Source organism: Pinus tabuliformis, chromosome 2_2, assembly GCF_031772625.1.
Source record: "Pinus tabuliformis cultivar Carrire ecotype Pingquan chromosome 2_2, CPIR1, whole genome shotgun sequence".
NCBI classification, from domain to species: Eukaryota; Viridiplantae; Streptophyta; class Pinopsida; order Pinales; family Pinaceae; genus Pinus; species Pinus tabuliformis.
Window position 1 is genome coordinate 225809555 of NC_142300.1, and position 19265 is coordinate 225828819.

Sequence of the window (19265 nt, forward strand, 5' to 3'; positions counted from 1 at the left end):
CCTGAATTTTAGAAAAAACCAAAACATTGGGAAAAATAGACTGGATCAGAAAATTAGGCCTCCTTTTCAAGAAGATTATGTAGAGACATCCCGTCCATAAGATCCAGAACAAGATACACAAATTAAACTTATGGGAGTTAATGATGAGGAGACCATTTTTCTAACCCAAGATGAGCAAGAATTTCATATGCTCCAGCAATTAGAAAAATAGTCTGCAGAATCATTTTATTACAAATAATGATATGATTCTGTCATCTTTGAAGTACATAAACAATATAATATAAGAAGCAAAAAGAATGTTGATGTCCCTGACCAAAATAAGAAAACACTACAAAGTCAACCCAAGAACATAAAATAAGCCCCTATTTTAAAGATCCTCCAAATTCTCTCTAGGTAGAACCAAAATCCTTCTAGCCCCACAATTGTAGATATAACCTCTAATCAAACTTTTTTTGATCTGCCATCCACTTCAATTCCACCTAAGGAACCAGTGGACAAATCTCAAAACATCAGATTTGAAAATCCACTTGAGGTCCCCAATCAAGGAAAAGAAGATAAGCCTACCCAAGTCCTTGTTGCAAAAATTCAAAACCTTCAAACGTAAAAAAGTCTCTTTGTCGTTCAATCTGGGAGCAGAGATAGCAAAGATAAAGATTTCAACTCCTTTAACAAAACTAATCAAGAATGGAACTTACAAATCATAGATAAAACCAGACCTTAAACATTGATGAAAATGAGGATTTTTTAAACTTATTTGATGACCAACTAGAACTCATATTTGGTCCAGATGTTAATGGAAAACTATTAGAAGGAGGAGTTCCACCTTTCTATATCAACCTTAGTATCTATGACAAAATTCTATATAATGCAATGCTAGATTTTGGGGCCTCTCACAACATAATCCCCAAATTAGTGATGGAGAAATTAAACCTAGACATTGCAAGGCCTTACAAAGACTTATTCTCATTTGACTCCAGTCAGGTACAATGTCTAGGATTGATCAAAGACTTGTGTGTCACTTTAGTCCAATATGCTGCCAAAAGCATCCTCATGGATATTGTAGTCGCTGACATCCCACCAAAGTATGGCATGCTATTATCTAGATCATGGGGAGCCAAACTTCAAGGATCCTTACAACTAGATATGTCATATGCAACAATCTCTGTTTTTGAACAACCTAAGAAACTATACCGAGAAACCTTAATGAAATATATGGTAAGTAGCCAGGATCAACCTCAAAACTTTCCCATCTACTCCATACACTCATATATCGATTCTTTTATCCTGTATAATGCTGATCATATATATATATATATATATATATATATATATATATATATATATATATATATATATATATATATAATTTCAGAGAGTATTAATACAAAACCAAACACAATTTCAGTTTCTACACAAAATGAAACTAACCAAACTACAGAACTTTTCAATAAATAAGATGGTAAAATTGCTATAAATGATGAAAGGTTTGTTGCACCAGATAGTGAAAATTATGATCATGAGATATTATGGCATTTAGAATTTGATGGATTAGTTAATAGGTTAGGTGCAGGAGTAGGAGTGTGGATATATAATTTGGAAAATAATCGCTTAGAAGGCCATGCATATAGATTGAATTTTAAATGTACCAATAATATGGACAAGTATGAAGCATTAATTTTAGTCTTAAGTTAGTTAAGAATCTAGGAGCTAAAAGAGTTTTTGTCATGGGAGACTCTAAAAATATATTGATGTTGTATATATGACAAATGACCCTATATTAAGTTGTTATAGAGGAACTATCGTAGAAATACTTAACACCTACCTAGAAACAAAGCTTGCAGTAATCCCTAGAAAATAGAATATGCAATCCCATATTTTAGCAGTGTTTGCCAGCACCTGTAAATTACCCTTCCAACCTAACCATCAATACACTGCTGAAGTTAGGCACATACCTACAATTCCAAATAATTTGACGAATTAGCAAATCTTTTCTGATGACATGCAGATAAATAACTTTTTACTTTCAGAAGAAGAGTTAGTAAATAAAAATAAAGATATTGATACATCAATAGATCCTGACACTAAGGATAATATAGAAATAAATGAGATAGAAGGTGACGAACTAGATAGATTCAACTCAACTAAATTTACTAAATTAGATGTAGATAACTTATAGAAAATTGAGATTGGTGAAATAATCAGTGAAGAAACCGAAGTAATTAATCTCAAGGATAACTTCTTACCAAAGGGATTAACCCCTCTAGAATATTTATTTGATTCAAATGATGTTCCTAGGAAACCTAAAATGGAACCATTAAGGTCTGATATAAAGGAATGTAATATAGGCACCAATGAAAATCCTAAACTGATCAAACTTTCAAAATCATTACCTCGGACTGAAAAAGTAAAATACATTGAGTTGTTCAAAGAATTTCAGGATGTCTTTGCTTGGAGTTATGATGACCTAAAATCTTATGACACCAACATCATCCAACACACAATTCCTATTAAATAAAATCAAAATCCTTTCAAAGAAAAACTTAGAAGGATTAATCGTGTCTTATTACTCGCAATTGAAAAAGAAATTCAGAGGATGTATAATGCCAAAATAATTGTACCAATCAGATTTTCTGATTGGGTCTCAAACTTGGTGCCAACTAGAAGGAAAACTAGTGAGATCAAACCCTATGTGGATCTCAGAAACCTCAACAAAGTGTCACTAAAAGACAATTGCCCTCTCCCCAAAATGGACCTCATTTTACAGACAGTAGTTGGATCAACCAGAATCTCATTTTTGGATGGGTTTTCTGTTTACAATCAAATCTTGGTTCATCGTGATGAAGAACCCAAAAATGCCTTTACTACTCCTTGGGGCACATTTATGTATGTGAAAATGTCTTTTGGGCTAATGAATGTAGGAGCCACTTTCCATAGGGCTATGGATATAACCTTCGTGAAAGAAATTCATAATTTCCTTGTGATATATTTAGATGATATTACTGTATTTTCAAAATCTGACAATTAGCATTTGGATCATCTAAGGCAAGTTTTTATTAAATGCAGGAAATTTGGAATCTCCTTAAACCCCAAGAAGTCCTTATTTGGGTTAGAAGAGGGAAATTTGTTAGGTCACATAATTTTGAAAGATGGTATAAGAATAGACCTTGCGAGAATAGAAGCCATTTTGAAAATACAACACCCTAGAAACATTAAAGAGTTACAAGATTTCTTAGAGAAAAATAATTTCCATAGAAGATTTATATATAATCTAGTAGAAGTAATTAGATCACTAAACAACACGCTGAAAAAAGACTCCACCATAAAATGGATTGTTGAGGCTAGAAAATCCTTTGAAGACATTAAACTAGCCTTGGCTAAAACAACTGTGTTAATCAGTCCTAAATTTGAAAGAGATTTCATATTGTTTTCCTTTGCTTTTGAGCACACAATTGCTGCAGTTTTATTGCAGAAAAATGACCAAGGCTATGAAAAGCCCATTGCTTTCTTCAGAAAAGCCCTGAGAGATGCCCCCTTGAAATATAATATAATGGAAAAACAGTCATTGGCTTTCGTCAAAGCCATTAAGGACTTTAGGGTATATACCTTATATTCTCATATAGTAGCTTACTTTCCAAATTTAGTAGTCAAAGGCATCCTAACTCAGGATGGTCCTGATGGAAAGAGAGGAAAGTGGATTGCTACTATTTTAGAGTATGACATAGAAATCAAACCTACTAAGTTAATCAACGGCCAAGGTCTAGCCAAGCTCATGGCTGAATCAAATTGTCAGGCCTTGGATATAAACTTTATTGCAACAATAGATAATGAAGAGGATATGGCGACTCCACTAATCATCCAGGCCTTTATTGAATCACCTTGGTATGCTAATATTATTTATGTTTTATTCAACTTACAAGCTCTTCCTCAATTATCTAGGACTAAAAGTAGGTTTTTGAAGATGAAATCTTTGAAATTTTGTATATTAGACAATGCTCTGTTTTGTAGAGATCATGAAGGTATTTTTCTCAATTGCTTATTAAAAGAGGAATTTGACAAAGTTTCTCAAGAGTTTCATGCAGGTGACTGTGGAGGACACCTTTATTGGAAGACCACTGTAGATAAAATACATAGAGCTAGTTTCTACTAGCCTGCCTTGTTTGCTGATGTAAAAAAATATGTGACCTCTTGTCACAAATGTCAAATTTTTGAGGGGAAGAAAAAGCTCTTGCCTTTACCCTTCAAGCCAGTCTCTGTAGAAATACCTTTTCAACAATGGGGTTTAGACTTCATTGGTGAAATTCACCCACCATCATCCGCCCAGCGGATATGGATCCTCATAGCCACAGACTACTTCACAAAATGGATAGAGGCCATACCTTCAAGGCAAGCCATAGACACTGTTATCATAACCTTCCTTGAAACCAATATTTTACCAAGATTTGGGTGTCCAACTAAGGTCATTACTGATAATGCAACAACATTTAAATCAAAAGGAATGATATATTATTGCAATCAGTACCATATCACCCTGGGCCATTCTACAACTTATTACCCTCAAGGTAATGGACTGACAGAATCCTCAAACAAAAGCCTGGTAAACGTCATCAAGAAGTTACTAGAGGACAATAAGAAAACTCGAAATAAAAAGCTAGCCAATGCCTTATGGGTAGACAGATTGACTACTAAGAAATCAATTGGTACTTCTCCCTATCAATTAGTTTATGGGATGGAAGCTGTCTTTCCATCCTCTTTGGGAGTACCAGTAATGAAGATACTTCAAGAATTTTTGGTTGATTCAAATAGTGTTCAAAGAACAATCAACCAAACTATTCATCTACAGAAAAATAGAGAAGAGGTCTATATCAAGTCTCAAGTTGTGCAGGAAAGGGTTAAAAATATTTTTGATAAGAGGATTAAGGCTGAAGATTTCTACCTTGGTGACAAGGTTCTCAAGTGGGATTCAAGGAGGGAAGACAAAGGTAGACATGGGAAATTTGATTTCCTATGGAAAGGTCCCTATGTTATTTATTCTTACAGAGGAAATAACGCTTTCTTCCTTAGAGAAATTAATGGTACAGATATAGAAGGTGGGCCACTAAATGGTCAAATCCTAAAACATTACTTTGAGCCAAGTTACTAATTTTCATCTTTGATATTGTACATACCTTATTTACAAATCCTAGTTTGGATTGGGTGGTGATCTTTGAAGTTGAATCCCGAAGAGAAGGGCCTCAGCTTTAAAATATCTACTGTCATAAGTATCAATAATCGAGATTTGTAGAAGGACACCTGGCAAGGTAACATCAACAACACTTCAACGGCTACTGATCTTCATTAGTTCTTGACATCTTTTCAAAATATGCCATCCCTAAGTGGAGCCACTGCTGGGTTCCTATACCAATAGGAGTCATAATTTTGAATGACTAAGATTAAGCCTTGTAATATTGTACATACCTTTGCTTTCTCCAAATGTTTTTCATATTAAAAAATTAAAAAATGTAAAGAGGGTATGTCCTAAAAGAAAATTCAAAGGACAAAAAGAATGAGAAAAGATCAAAAAATGAAAATATATGAACCCCAACAAACAAAAAGAGACCATAAAAGTGAGAAGGTATAAATGCCAGTTCTATTTAATTTTATGCATAATAATGATTGTGTGTAGCTTGTTATCCATGGCACAATCCATGGTAATGAAACTGTTTAACTCTGATTACATCATGCTTTGAATTTTATGTTTATAGTTAGAGAATAAAATCTTACCAAACAGTTTAATCTTGGTAGATCATTAGATAGGTAGATAAAATAAAAGGAGCTCATCAGTTTAATCTGAGCCTTTGGATGGTATAAGATTATAAATAGATAGTTTGTTTTATTAAAAAAATAATAGAATAAGGGTTTCCTAGCCTAAATGCACCCAAAGAAATGAAGAAAACATGTTAGGGTAAGAAATGGGTAAGTAGAAGAAAAGTTGCTGAACTACAAAGTTGATTAGATCAAAATCCATGCATTAGGCTTAGACACATATTTCAATAGGTATGATCAATAGTGAAAGAAAAAACAAATGTTTGCAAGTTAATGTGATTAACTCCCTATCATTCATTTTTCCCCTTACTAATTTCCTATCCACAAGTATGCTCTAGCACTTTAAATCCTTCAAGTCAAAGAGGCTTAGAGCATTTCTCTAACTTTTGGTGGGACTGGACTCTCGGCTTAATGGCTTATGGACATGAAGTGCTAGAATCCCCGTCATAAAATCCATTGCTCCCTCGTTTCCCTAATAAACCCCTTTTCCTAAGGTTAAACTTCATTTTGCCTAGGAAAACTGAAAACCCCTCTGTAAATCCTATTTCACTCAAAAAGCCCACAAAAGACATTTTACCCTAAGTATTAAGTGTATGTAAATAAAGTGTGAAAATATTACATTGACATTTATACTTAAGGGTATATCTACTCTGCCAACTTCATATTAATTTTTGACTTTATTATATAATTCATCGATAAAACTTTTTCCCGTATATTAATTAAATCCCATGAGTAAATACCCCCAACCCTTAGTTTTAATAAAAAATATACAGTTACCCCTTATCCCAACAAAACAGAGAAATCCCCTCATTAACCTTAAATAATCCCAATTCGCCATGATTAAAGTCCTGCCCCCCCCAAACCTCAGTTCATTTCATTCGTGCTACTTCACCACTTGATCACCATCTGATTAATTGTGCCCAAATCCAACGATGCAAACCATACTGACTGCACCCGATGGCTGACTGTTACCCGCCTGATAAAGCAGTCTTTTCTGGCCCCTGACTGACTATGTGTCCCGCTTTGAAGTAGATTGGGTGACCCCTCCGAAATACTGCCCAACCTCCATCAATGGTGCGATGGCCTAGGAAACCACCTCCCTGCTCAACCCGCCAAACTTCCTACTATTTATTCACAAAATTTATTGCCAAAAATAATCATTGCTCCATAAAAAGGCCGAGAATCCCTTTTTCACCTTTTTTTATCATTTTCTCTGCGAACCAGTGCGATTCCTGCAAACATCGAATTCACCATTTGAACTCTGAATTCACTCCCGAAGAAATTTGCAGAGACACCAATATACCTCTTAGTATGTACCAGATCCATTCGAACCTCTGCAGCTGCCTCTAAATTTGCAAATAATTCACCCAATTCCAGGTATTTCACTGCGAATTACCACTCACCCTTTTAAATTTGGAAAACTTTAAGCTTGTGAAGTATTTTTCTTAAGTAAAATTAATTGAAAAATACTTTAAATTTGAAAACAACCTGCCAAACTCTCTGAAAAATCCCAGTTGCCGTGGAAAAACCTCTGAATTAAACCATTAAAGCCAAATTTAAATCCACAAGAACTGAATTATGGCTACCCCTGTTGCCTTAGACGTTAGACCTGTCACAACTCCCCATTTGGACCTCGACCACCTTCCCTTGGCTGACAGGGATTTCCAAATTAAGGATACATCTAGCTAGACCCTCCAGCTTAAAATCCATTATTTAATTAGAGACAAATACCTCAACCATGTTGATGATATTGGCCTTTGGGAGTCAAATTTTCCCAAATACCAGTTCCTAGAGGTACATGTTTTCCCTAAAATTGTCCCCCAGTGCCATGCCTGTTATATTCCTAGCCCGAGAGCTATTATGTCCCCTAACCAAAAGATTTTGTTCGCCATTACAACTGATTACATTAATGAAATGTTGCAAATCCAACTAGGTCAAAACCTAACCCCACTCTCCATTGGGGATTTTCTAGACCAGTACTCCAAGTTGAGCCTGTCCAGGTTAGCCCAAATATTCCAGACATTCGTTGTAGAAGAGCGGTATATTCCTAATGATCCCCCTCCATATGTTTTTTGCATGTTCTCTAAAAGGAGCAAACAAATCATCACCATGATATCATGTATTTTTGGCTGCACCACTGATGAATTTGATGATGAACTTGTGTTAGCCTTCATGTCAATTTATACCCCAGGACAACCTCCTACTGTTTTGTACAATTATGCTTAGTTCATAGCTGAGAGAATGCATGAACAGCTGCCTAGGATGCATAATGAGAGAGTGTTTAAATACTCATCCTACCTCTACCATATGTTCCTATACTATCAACTAGACAAATTTCCTTTTTCCCTTTAGAAGCTAGATAGCAAAGGCCAGCCCTGGTCTATTATTTTTTGGACCCCACTGTTCCATAAGTTTGAGTCACCATATACCTATTCATATTTCATAGATTCTTTTTTTCATCTAGTCATGACTATGTTGACAAGAAGCCCTCCACCTAGGATAAGTCCAGAGATCAAAAGGGTCCTTCAGTTGTTTAAACAAAGAAAAGTGGGATATTGGTACCTCTACCAAAACCACACAGACATACAAATTTATGGTTGCCAGCTTGCACCATATAAACTACCAAATACATCCCCATGAGGTTATTTTCTCTAGAGTAATATAGACAAATAACGAACTTTGATAAGATAAATTTTGTCTCGGCCAAAAAAAGATCACAATTCAAAGTTAAAAACCAGTCAGCCCCCTTCATCTGCAATTCTAGAGAGGCAGGGGAGGAAGGAGATCAAATTTTGCAGCAAATGAAGTTCCAAAAGAGTTTCATGTGGAGGTATGACCCTCAAGAATTTATGACCAGATTGAGAAAGAAGGTCAAGTTGGGACCTTATATTCACCACCCCATACTAGAGATAGAAAGATATTCCAATCAATATGAGTGGATGAAAATACTCTTGTAGAGAGAGACAATACAAAGGTAGATGTAGAAAATGTCTTATGTGACTTAGAAAGACAATTTGACGAGAGCTCTTTTCTGTAGGTACTTGAACAACAAGAAGCAGCCATGATCACCCCGCCTATCACACAGACTCCTCAGGATGTGGAAAAGATCCCCAAAAGGATCACGGAGGAACCCCTAAGTTTAGGAATGGGCACATCAAATATATAATATGAGACTAGTCAGAGCAAAATACCTAGGCTAAATCCTATTTTAGAGTAGGAAGACACAGAAGGCTCAGTAGAAATAACTGATACCGAGCTGAACAAAAGTAAAGACACAACTCCATTTGAGGAAACACAGGGGCCATCCACATCACAGACCCAAATTTTGGAAAGGCAGCTAAGTGTAGATGTATCCTCATTCAATAGGCCTGCTGATAAGGATAAGGATATAAAAGATAGATATAAAGAGATCAAGATTGGAAATGAGAAACTGAAGGCCCAAACTTATGTTTAGTATCTAAAACTCACACCTACTAATCAGACAAGGTTGATGTCTACTTTCGACATCAAAGTGGGAAAGCTATAGATGTCCTTCATAAAGCCAACTGCACAACAACCAATGACATCAACATATTACAAGAGAATTGATTTTGAAGTGATGGCAAGGGATAATCATCCCATTGACCAAATCGAATTACACAAGCAGACTGGAGAGATGATATACTCCACTCTCACAGGTAAAGCCATAACTGCTCATCAGTTACATAATTCATTAAGTAATATCTTAGCTCAATATCAATTAGAGAAGGCTTCCTAACAAGCCAAGGATACTAGAATCAAGTCTTTGGAAGACTTAGTGATTGAATTGGGACATGATCCGAAAGATATCAAAGCCACTGAACAGATGATAAAGAAGAAAAATGATTGCATTGCTACACTGAAAAAGCAATTGAAGATACATCAGTTGCAAAATCCTAAAACACAGGAGGTCCTTGAGAACAAAAGCAAACATGAAGAGTTGATGGACTTGGTCCTAAAACTTAATGATCAGTTCAAGGAGACAGAGAAAAAATTGGACACTTTAATCCAATAAAAGAAAAGTGATATTGCCACTACATTTGCAAATGTCATACCAACAGTCTCAACAGTAGTCCATTCAATGCTAGCTGCCTCATTGGCCCCCATAGCTCCCATGCCTACAACACAACCAATTTCAACAGAGTCTAGCAGCAGGTGCATCAGGAGAAAAACAAAAGTAGAGTTGGTTAGAGCCATGGAGGAAATGTCTATTTAGGCTACACAAATGAACAAACTGAAAGAAAAGGTGACAAGATTAGAAACAAATTGCAAGCTTGCCAAAATTATAAACAAGGAAGAAGTGTAGAAAGTGGCCAGAATGAATGAAAGATTAAAGGCCATGGAGAAAGATCTAACACTAAAGGAACCCCTTGGGTAAGCCAAGGAACTATTATGGGCCAATATCATTGACTCTGACATTGATAGTTGGCCATCTATTCAAGTCATTTTCGAACAGATAGATATAATAAAGATAGCTACAGAAGCTATCCAAAAAGTCAAGGAAGAACTATGAGACATGGCTGAAGATGCTACCAGACTTATCCACTTCCTCAATAGTAAAAACAAGTATGACTTCAGGAATTGGATATAGAGGATAGGACAAGAACAATTTTCGAGGTAAGAAAGGTCCTTTCCAAGAGAAACTTAATGTTAAACTTGGAGGACAAGTGTCAGAATATGCAGGTAGCAGTTGATAGATTTATGGCCAAGTTTCAAATTCTAAGAGAGAAAGGGTTACCCAATCTATTGTTCATAAATCACAAGGTCATGACACAACAAGATTATGACAACAAAATCAGAGAGCTAGCTAAAGAACATGCCAGTACATCATCGATAAAAGCATTGGCAATAGACAAAGTTATTTACCAGACATTTGAAAACCTGTTTTTCCTCCAGCATGAGGTGAAACACCTATTCATCACTAGGCCTACTTTTGCTAGGTACATCGAGGCATATGAGATATATAGGAGGATGTTGAAAATAACGTTACATGATGTTGAATTATGGCAAAAATTGACTAATTTACTATAGTAAAATGTAGTAAAAAGGTTAATGTACAATCAATAGGGTAAAAAGCAAAGGCAGGTCAACATGATTAAAGAGTATTAGTGTCAAAGTGTATTATAGATGAAATCCAAAAGTGAATGCAGCTTCCAATGTAAAAAACCAAACAGCAAGGTAGCATAAAAGGCTAGAAACCCAAATATAAAGGCCAACAACACCAAAATACTAGGGACATCATGAAGCAGTTCAATAGTTGTCACTACCTTCTAGCAAGAAGATATTTTTTTCTAGATTAAATCTCAAATTAGTTTGGGATATTTTGTAGTAAGCTTTTGTATAAATACTTCAGAAAATGAAATATGTAGTGTGGATTCTTTGACATTTCTATAAACTTCTTAATAAAAACACTATAAAGCTATTATATCACTGACTGGGCCAGCAAGCTGGATTGATGAATAAAGACAAGATATTTCAAAGGATTCATGTGTTAAGTGAAGTGCAGACAATTATTTCCTCATGCATTTTTTTTGGTAGGTAAGTACCCACGGGGGATTTGAACTAGTGGCCTATCCCAAGGAGTGCCTTAACGGTGCACCCATTCACCATCAATCCAAAGACCTGTGGGCAAGTATTTCCTCATGTTGTTGTTATCTTTCTTAAAGTTTTTTCCACAATATTTAATGTATTTCTGAATCTGAATGCTATAACTGGAACAATATCTCAAAATTTGTTTAATTACACTCTATTTTAACAATTAGTCATTTAAATGTTTTCAACTTATATCTAAGTTAAGGAAATTCTTAATTGCCCCTTAGTTTAGGTTGTTTCTTGCTAATCTATATCAAAGGATTCTTAATTTCCCTTTGTTTCAATTACCCTCTATTCCTCCCTTATATCTCGGTCTTAGAATTCTTAATTGGTCTATCACCCTTACTAAAAGACCATTTCACCCTCCTATTCCAAAGACCTGTACTTTACTCTGATAGCTTGCCCTTTGAACATTCCCTTTAGTGAGTTGATCCAATCAACTTGCCCTTCTGTTGACTTCATAGCCCAATGGTATGAAGACATCATTTTATCCATTTGTTTTAAGGATCCCACCACCCAATCTTTAATACAAATAAAAAACCCCCCTGAACATTCATAAATAGCATGAAATCCCAACAAACAGAGCTAAATCATATAGAGAGAGCTCTCTCTAAACCATAGTTTGGCTAGAGCCTATGCTTAAAAGTTGTTTTGTGGTTACCTCATTCATTTTATTTCTTCTAATAACTTCTAGAGAAAATTCTGAGTGACAATAGAACTTTAACTTACCTCTTGACAAATCTTTTGTCAAAATGTCTGCATCCTGCTCCTCTGTGGGAATATATTACAACATGATGATCCTCCTTTGCACACAATCTTTCAAGTGATGGTACCTAATGTCTATATGCTTAGACTTATCATGAAACATGGGATTTTCAGAGAGTTTTATACAAGTTTAATTGTCACAGTGGATCAATGTAGGTTCCGTCCCCTAACTGAAGAGACCAAGCAAGATCTTCCTCATCCAAATGGCCTAGCATGTTGCTTGACTAACAACTATATACTCGAACTATGCCAAGCTAGGTGCTACAAATCTTTATTTCTTGTTCTACCTAGAAACTGTTGTTGACCCAACCCTAAAGATAGCTCCTAATGGGCTCTAAGTTGAAGGGACAACTTCCAAGCAAAACTAAATGGTACACCAAAGAGAAAGTGGAGGAAAAATTTCCTCACCTCATTTAGTGGAAGCTTTTAGGAATCAAATTCCTCCCAAAATGGAGAGGTATTATTAAGATTGAATCATTATATTGGTTGTCATCCATCTCAATACATTAGAAGTGGAAAAATTGGAAGAATCAACTCATGGTACCAATATTATTGGGCGAGAGATAATTTTAATATGATGTAATTAATATATTAACCACATTAATAATTAATATATAACTATGATAATAATATAATATTAATATAATAACTAATAATAATAATTAATATTAATATAATTAACTATTATTATTATTATAATATAATAATATATTAATATATAATTAGCATAATTATATGTTAATATTAATTATTAACGTGGTTGATATATTAATTACATTTGTGATTAGGTATGTGATTGATTTATATCCATAAATGTGGTTATGAGCTTATAATACATGGGTTAAAAATTCTAGATTTTGCTGTCATAAATTATTTTGTTGCAAAAACTATCTAGGATTGAATTTGATCGTTGCAGTGTAAGCAAATGGCAGCTCCTATGTTGTAGGTTTACCAAAAATAGTTGGACCAATCATATGGGCATCCGGTACATAATGCTTTCATTAGCAACGCTAATCATGACCACTTTCGACCAATCACTTAGTTGTTGAGCTCCTCGCAGCTTCTACGAAAGTACGAATGTGAAGATAGCCATTGTCGTTTCTTTCCATTCACAAAGTCAGTCTCGTTGTGACCATAGTGTGTGGGGCGAAGGAAGCACGTGAATGGTCCATGAAACATGCAGGCCAGGGGTTATTTAATCGTTCTTCCACCAACTTTCAAGTATGCCTCAAATGAGATTTTCTTCTCCACCAAAAAGGGAGAGAAACCACCACAAGTCAATTCTGTTTCCAGCACACGTAGGACTACACAAAGTTGTCAGATTTGTATTTATGACATGTACGGATTCCTTTTTGATTCAAGAATAGTTTTTTCTGGATCATGAATTGGTAGATATTGTAGCAAAGGCTATTTCTATGGAAATCGTATTGAGGTGTGTGACTGGTGTTTCATAGAATCTGATCAGTTGGGCTTCCCTCCTTTAGTTCTCCTTGATGCACGATGTCGATGGAAAATGATAAGATGCCTTTGTTTCTCTTCAGAGAGTCAATCCATACAACGACAGAGGAACAAGAGATGAAGCTTAGAAGATAACTGGATGGTAGAATCAGATAACCCAACACAGATACTGAACACAAAACTCAGAACACTGTCTTCATTCGATTGCTGAAGAAGTTTTTATATACAACAGAGAAGTTTTTGGAGTCGGTGGCTTCTCCAGGAAGCTATCTATCTCTCGAGACATCTGCCGAATTCTACAAAAGAGGCTGGCTACTGCATTTATTGCAGGTGGTTGGAATTAATGTTTTCGAACACTCCCCCTTAATTCCAACCATATGACAATAGATAAGATATTGTAAACATACTCTTAATTGTCATGCCTGCTGGTCTAAGTTTCAGCTAGGCTTACAATATAATCTTGATTTTCTACAACACATAACTTCTACAAAACTCAAATTTTTCCTTCCCAAGAGGCTTAGTGAATATGTCAGCTACATTCTCATTTTTATTATAGTGTATTAGAGAAATTTATTTTGATTGGACCTTTTCTCTTACAAAATGATATTGTGTCTCTATATGTTTTGACCTTGCATGACATACAGGATTGTTCCCCAGTTTGATGGTTCTTTGATTGTCACATCTGATCACTGTAGGTTCTTGTTGACTTTCACCAACATCTTCAAGTATTCTTTTGAGCCATATAGCTTCACATGTGCCATTACATAATGCTTTATATTCTGCTTCAGTTGATGACAAGGAAACTGTTGCCTGTTTCTTACTACTCCATGATATAGCTCTCGATCCGATACTGAAGACATATCCAGTGGTGGATTTCCTGTCATCTGGATTTCTAGCCCAATGAGAATCAGAATGACCTGTCAATTCAATATTACAAGCATTAGTATATTCAATACCAAAATTGATAGCTCCCTTTAAATATCGAAGCACCAATTTTGTAGCTATCCAATGGATTTCATGAGGCTTAGCCATGAATTGACTAAGTATGCTTACTTCATAAGCAATGTCTGGTCTAGTGGTAGTGAGATAATTCATAATTCCCACTAATTGTCGATACAATGTTCCATTCACCTCTTTTGTTCCATCATCACTTCTTAATTTGATATTTTGTTCCAATGGAGTACTCACTGCTTTACATCGATTCATATGAAATCTCTTTAGTACTTCATTTGTATATTTTCTTTGTGTGATTAAGGTTCTTCCATCATCTCTCCATACTTCAATACCTAGACAATAGTGCATCTCACCAAAATCCTTCATCTCAAATTCGTGTGATAACTTTATTTTTATATCTGTAATCAATTTATCAGCACTCCATTGTTGGGTTGTGATATATTCTTTCCACGTAGTTAACAGGGTGTTTGAAGGGCACTCGTAACCCCACTTTATGGGGTCCGGGGTAGCGCCCCCAAAAAATTTGGTTTTGGACCCTATGTTAGGTTGGGCGGACTCACCTATGGTTTTGTGCATGATTTTCGCACATGTTTTTTGGACACGATGTTTTTTCGGTCCATGGTATTGGACGTGATGTTTTTCAGTCCATGGTATTGGATGCTTCAGCATGTATAAATATGTATTATAACATTGAAAGGAATATAATGAAAAATCAATCTGGTAGTCTCAGTTTTGGAATCTAGGGGAAAATCTCTATGTATATGTGTTTTATATTTTCTGCTCTCGCATTATTTATTTTCTATGTTTTAGAATTCGTATGTAGGTAATTTATGTACAGGGTTAAAATCTACATTTGGTATCAGAGAAGATTTGGCTTCAAGGGGACGCGTTTGTTGCTAAGGTGTTTCACTCGGGCTTGTGGTAGACCATGTTCAATGGGATATCTGCGAGTTCGATTCTAGTGGTGAAAGAATATGGCGAGCAGTGGAAAGATAGAGATCGATAAATTTAATGGTTAGAGTTTTGAGTTGTGGAAACTTAATATGGAGGATCTATTGGTGGATAAAGATTAGTGGATCACGGTAGATTCGGGTACTAAACCAACGGGAGTATCCGATGAAGAATGGAAGAAGTTGGATCGGAAGGCAAAGAACACAATACGATTGTGTGTCTCAGATTCAGTATTACTGAATGTATCAGGGGAAGCTACAACAAAGGCTTTGTGGGACAAGTTAGGGACTTTGTACCAATCTAAGTCTCTGGTGAATAAACTGTTCCTGCATAAAATGTTTTATAACCTGAGCATGAAAGATGGAGACTCGGTGACAGAGCATCTGAATGCATTTAATACTGTGATAAGTCAGTTAGCATCTCTTGATACTAAAATTTCAGATGAAGATAAGTGCATCATTTTGTTGTGTTCTCTACCAGATTCGTGGGATAGTCTGGTTATTGCAATAGGTAGTAATACAATTGCCTTGCAGTTTGATGAAATAGTCTCAGCCTTGCTGATGGAGGAGATGAAATGGAAAAATATGGAGAGCCAAAATGGTGATGCCTTGTCTATACGAGGATGATCCCAAAAAAAAAAAAAAAATAAGTCATCGAGTGGGAGATCTAAATCTAGAGGGAGATCTAAATCTCCAGGAAAACCTGTAAAGGTGGTGTGGTGGAAATGCAGAAAGGAAGGGCACTTAAAAAGGGACTGTAAATCTAAAGCTCATAACAAAGGAAAGGGATCTGATGAGGGTCCTTCTGCAGAGGTGAAAACCACCTCAGATGAAGGTGGGGATGTGTACTTGGCTTCTTCAAGTACACATGTAGATCATGAGGCACGGTTGATTGACTCAGGTGCATCCTTTCACTTCACTCCCCATAGAGAGTGGTTCTCTGAGTATGAGAAATATTATGGTGGTGATGTCTTCTTGGGGGATGACAGGAAGGCTAGAATCATTGGTCATGGAAAAGTAAAGTTGAAGCTGCAAGGTGGAAGGGTTAGAACACTTCCGAGTGTTCTACATATTCCTGCATTAGCCAGAAATATGTTTTCTGTTAGTAAGTTGGATGATGCAGGTGTAAAAACAGTGTTCGAGAAGGAAGCCTGCAAGATGGTTCGAGGAGCACTGGCATTGATGCAGGTAGTTCAGATTGGAACTCTGTACAAGATGCAAGGTAGCATTTTTGTTGATGAGTGCAACAGTGTTGTGGTTCTTGAAAGTGGAGCAGAAAATCTAGTGGTCTCTGGAGAAAATACCATGCTATGGCATCAAAGGCTTGGACATATTGGAGAGAAGGGCCTTCGAATACTTCATGGTAAAGGTATGGTAGAAGGCATGTGTAATAGCTCTCTAGATTTTGATTTCTGTGAAAATTGTGTATACGGGAAGCATAATTGGGTGAGTTTCCCCTCTAGTGGTAAGAGGGTAAAACAAATATTAGAGCTTGTGCACAGTGATGTGTTTGGACCTGTGCAGTTTCCATCACTATGTAAGTTTGTGTACTATGTATCATTTATGGATGATTCTAAAGGAATACATGGATATATTTCCTTAAGAAGAAATCTGAAGTCTTTGACAGGTTTAAAGAATTTAAGGCTCTCGTGGAAAATCAGACATAGAAGAAGATAAAGGTGGTGAGGACAGATAATGGTGGAGAGTTTTGCAGCAAGGAATTTGAAGAATTTTGTAAGAAGTATGGTATAGCACGATAGAAGACTACTCCATATAAACCTTAGCAAAATGGAGTTGCAGAAAGAATAAATAAGACGCTGATGGAAAGGGCAAGAAGCATGCTCAGTGGTGTCGAGATAGGATAGGAATTTTGGGCAGAGGCGGTGGATACTGCATGTTACTTGGTCAACAGGTCACCTTCATCAGTGTTGGAGGATAAGACTCCACAAGAGGTATGGACTACTAAGAAACCCTCTCTTTCACATATAAGGGTATTTGGATGTGATGCATATGTACATGTTCCAAAGGAGAAATGAACCAAGTTGGATAGTACATCTAAAAAGTGCATCTTTATTGGGTATAAGGATGGTTTAAAGGGTTATAAGCTTTGGAACCCAGCCACACAAAAGGTTGTGTACAACCAAGATGTGGTGTTCAGAGAGGTAAAAGATGTTATTAAACATGAAGTCCAACCAATGGAACCTGAGAAGATAGAGTTTGAGCTAAAGGAGGAAGAATCAGACTCTACAGCAGAGGAGGAATTAGAAGATGAAGAGCCACAAAATCCGGCTGTGAGAAGATCAATTCTAGAAAGAAGGCAGCCTGAAAGGTATAGTCCATCTACTTTCTGTTCAAATTTTGCTTTATCTATTACTGACAATGATCCCAGAACTGTGAAGGAAGCAGTAGATTCAGAGGATGGAAAACTATGGAAAGAGGCCATGGTTGATGAAATGGCATCTTTGCACAAAAATGAGGCTTTGGATCTGGTGGAGTTGCCGGCTGGAATGAAACCCATTGGCAGCAAATGGGTGTTCAAAAAGAAGACAAATGCAAAAGGAAAAGTGGAGAAATACAAAGCTCGGTTGGTAGCAAAATGTTATTCGTAGGTGTCGGGAATTGATTTTGGTGATATTTTTTCTGCTGTTGCCAAGGTAACCTCTATTAGATTACTTTTCTCTGTTGTTGCTGCTTTTGATTTTGAGGTAGAACAGATGGATGTGAAGACATCATTTCTTCATGGAGATCTGGAAGAGGAGATCTACATGAAGCAACCTGAAGGCTTTGCAGTGAAGGGTAAGAAAGAACTGGTATGTAAGTTAAATAAGTCTCTATATGGTTTAAAACAGTCACCAAGGATGTGGTATCAGAAATTTGATACATTTATACGGGGACTTGGCTTCACTAGAAGCAAAGCAGATCATCGTGTGTATTTTAAATTAATTGGTGACCGTGTTATTTATTTGGTCTTGTATGTGGATGATATGTTGTTGGTTGGAAATGACAAAGAAGTTATCGAGGATTTAAAGACCCAATTGTCCTCCAAATTCGACATGAAAGATATTGGTGCTGCAAACTATATTTTGGACATGGAAATTAAAATAGATTAGGAAAAGAGGAAGCTCTGGTTAAACCAGAGGAAGTATGTTGAGACAATATTGCAGAGGTTTAATATGCAAGATAGTAAACTGGTAAAGGTTCCTATTCCTATAGGTGTGAGGTTATCTGCTGAACAGTGTCCCAAGACACAAGAAGAGGAAGAGGACACGTTCCATGTTCATTATGCAAGTGCAGTCGATAGCCTGATGTATGCAATGGTCTATAATAGACCAAACATTGCACATGCAGTGGGAGTATTGAGCAAGTTTATGTCAAAACAAGGGAAGGAGCACTCGACAGCAGTGAAGCTGGTTTTTAGGTATTTGCGTGGCACTAGTGATTATGGTTTGTGCTACCAAGGAAGACCAGGATTGGGCAGAGTGTTGGATATTTATGGCTTTGTTGATGCATACTGGGCTGGAGATCTGGATTAGAGAAGATCTACAAGTGGGTATGTGTTTAACCTATTTGGAGGTGCAGTCAGTTGGATGAGTAAGAAACAATCTATAGTGTCACTGTCAACTACAGAGGCAGAATACATGGCAGCCACTCATGCAAGCAAGGAAGCAGTTTGGTGGCAAATATTGTGTTCAGTATGGGGTTAGTACAGGAAGCTATAATGATAGA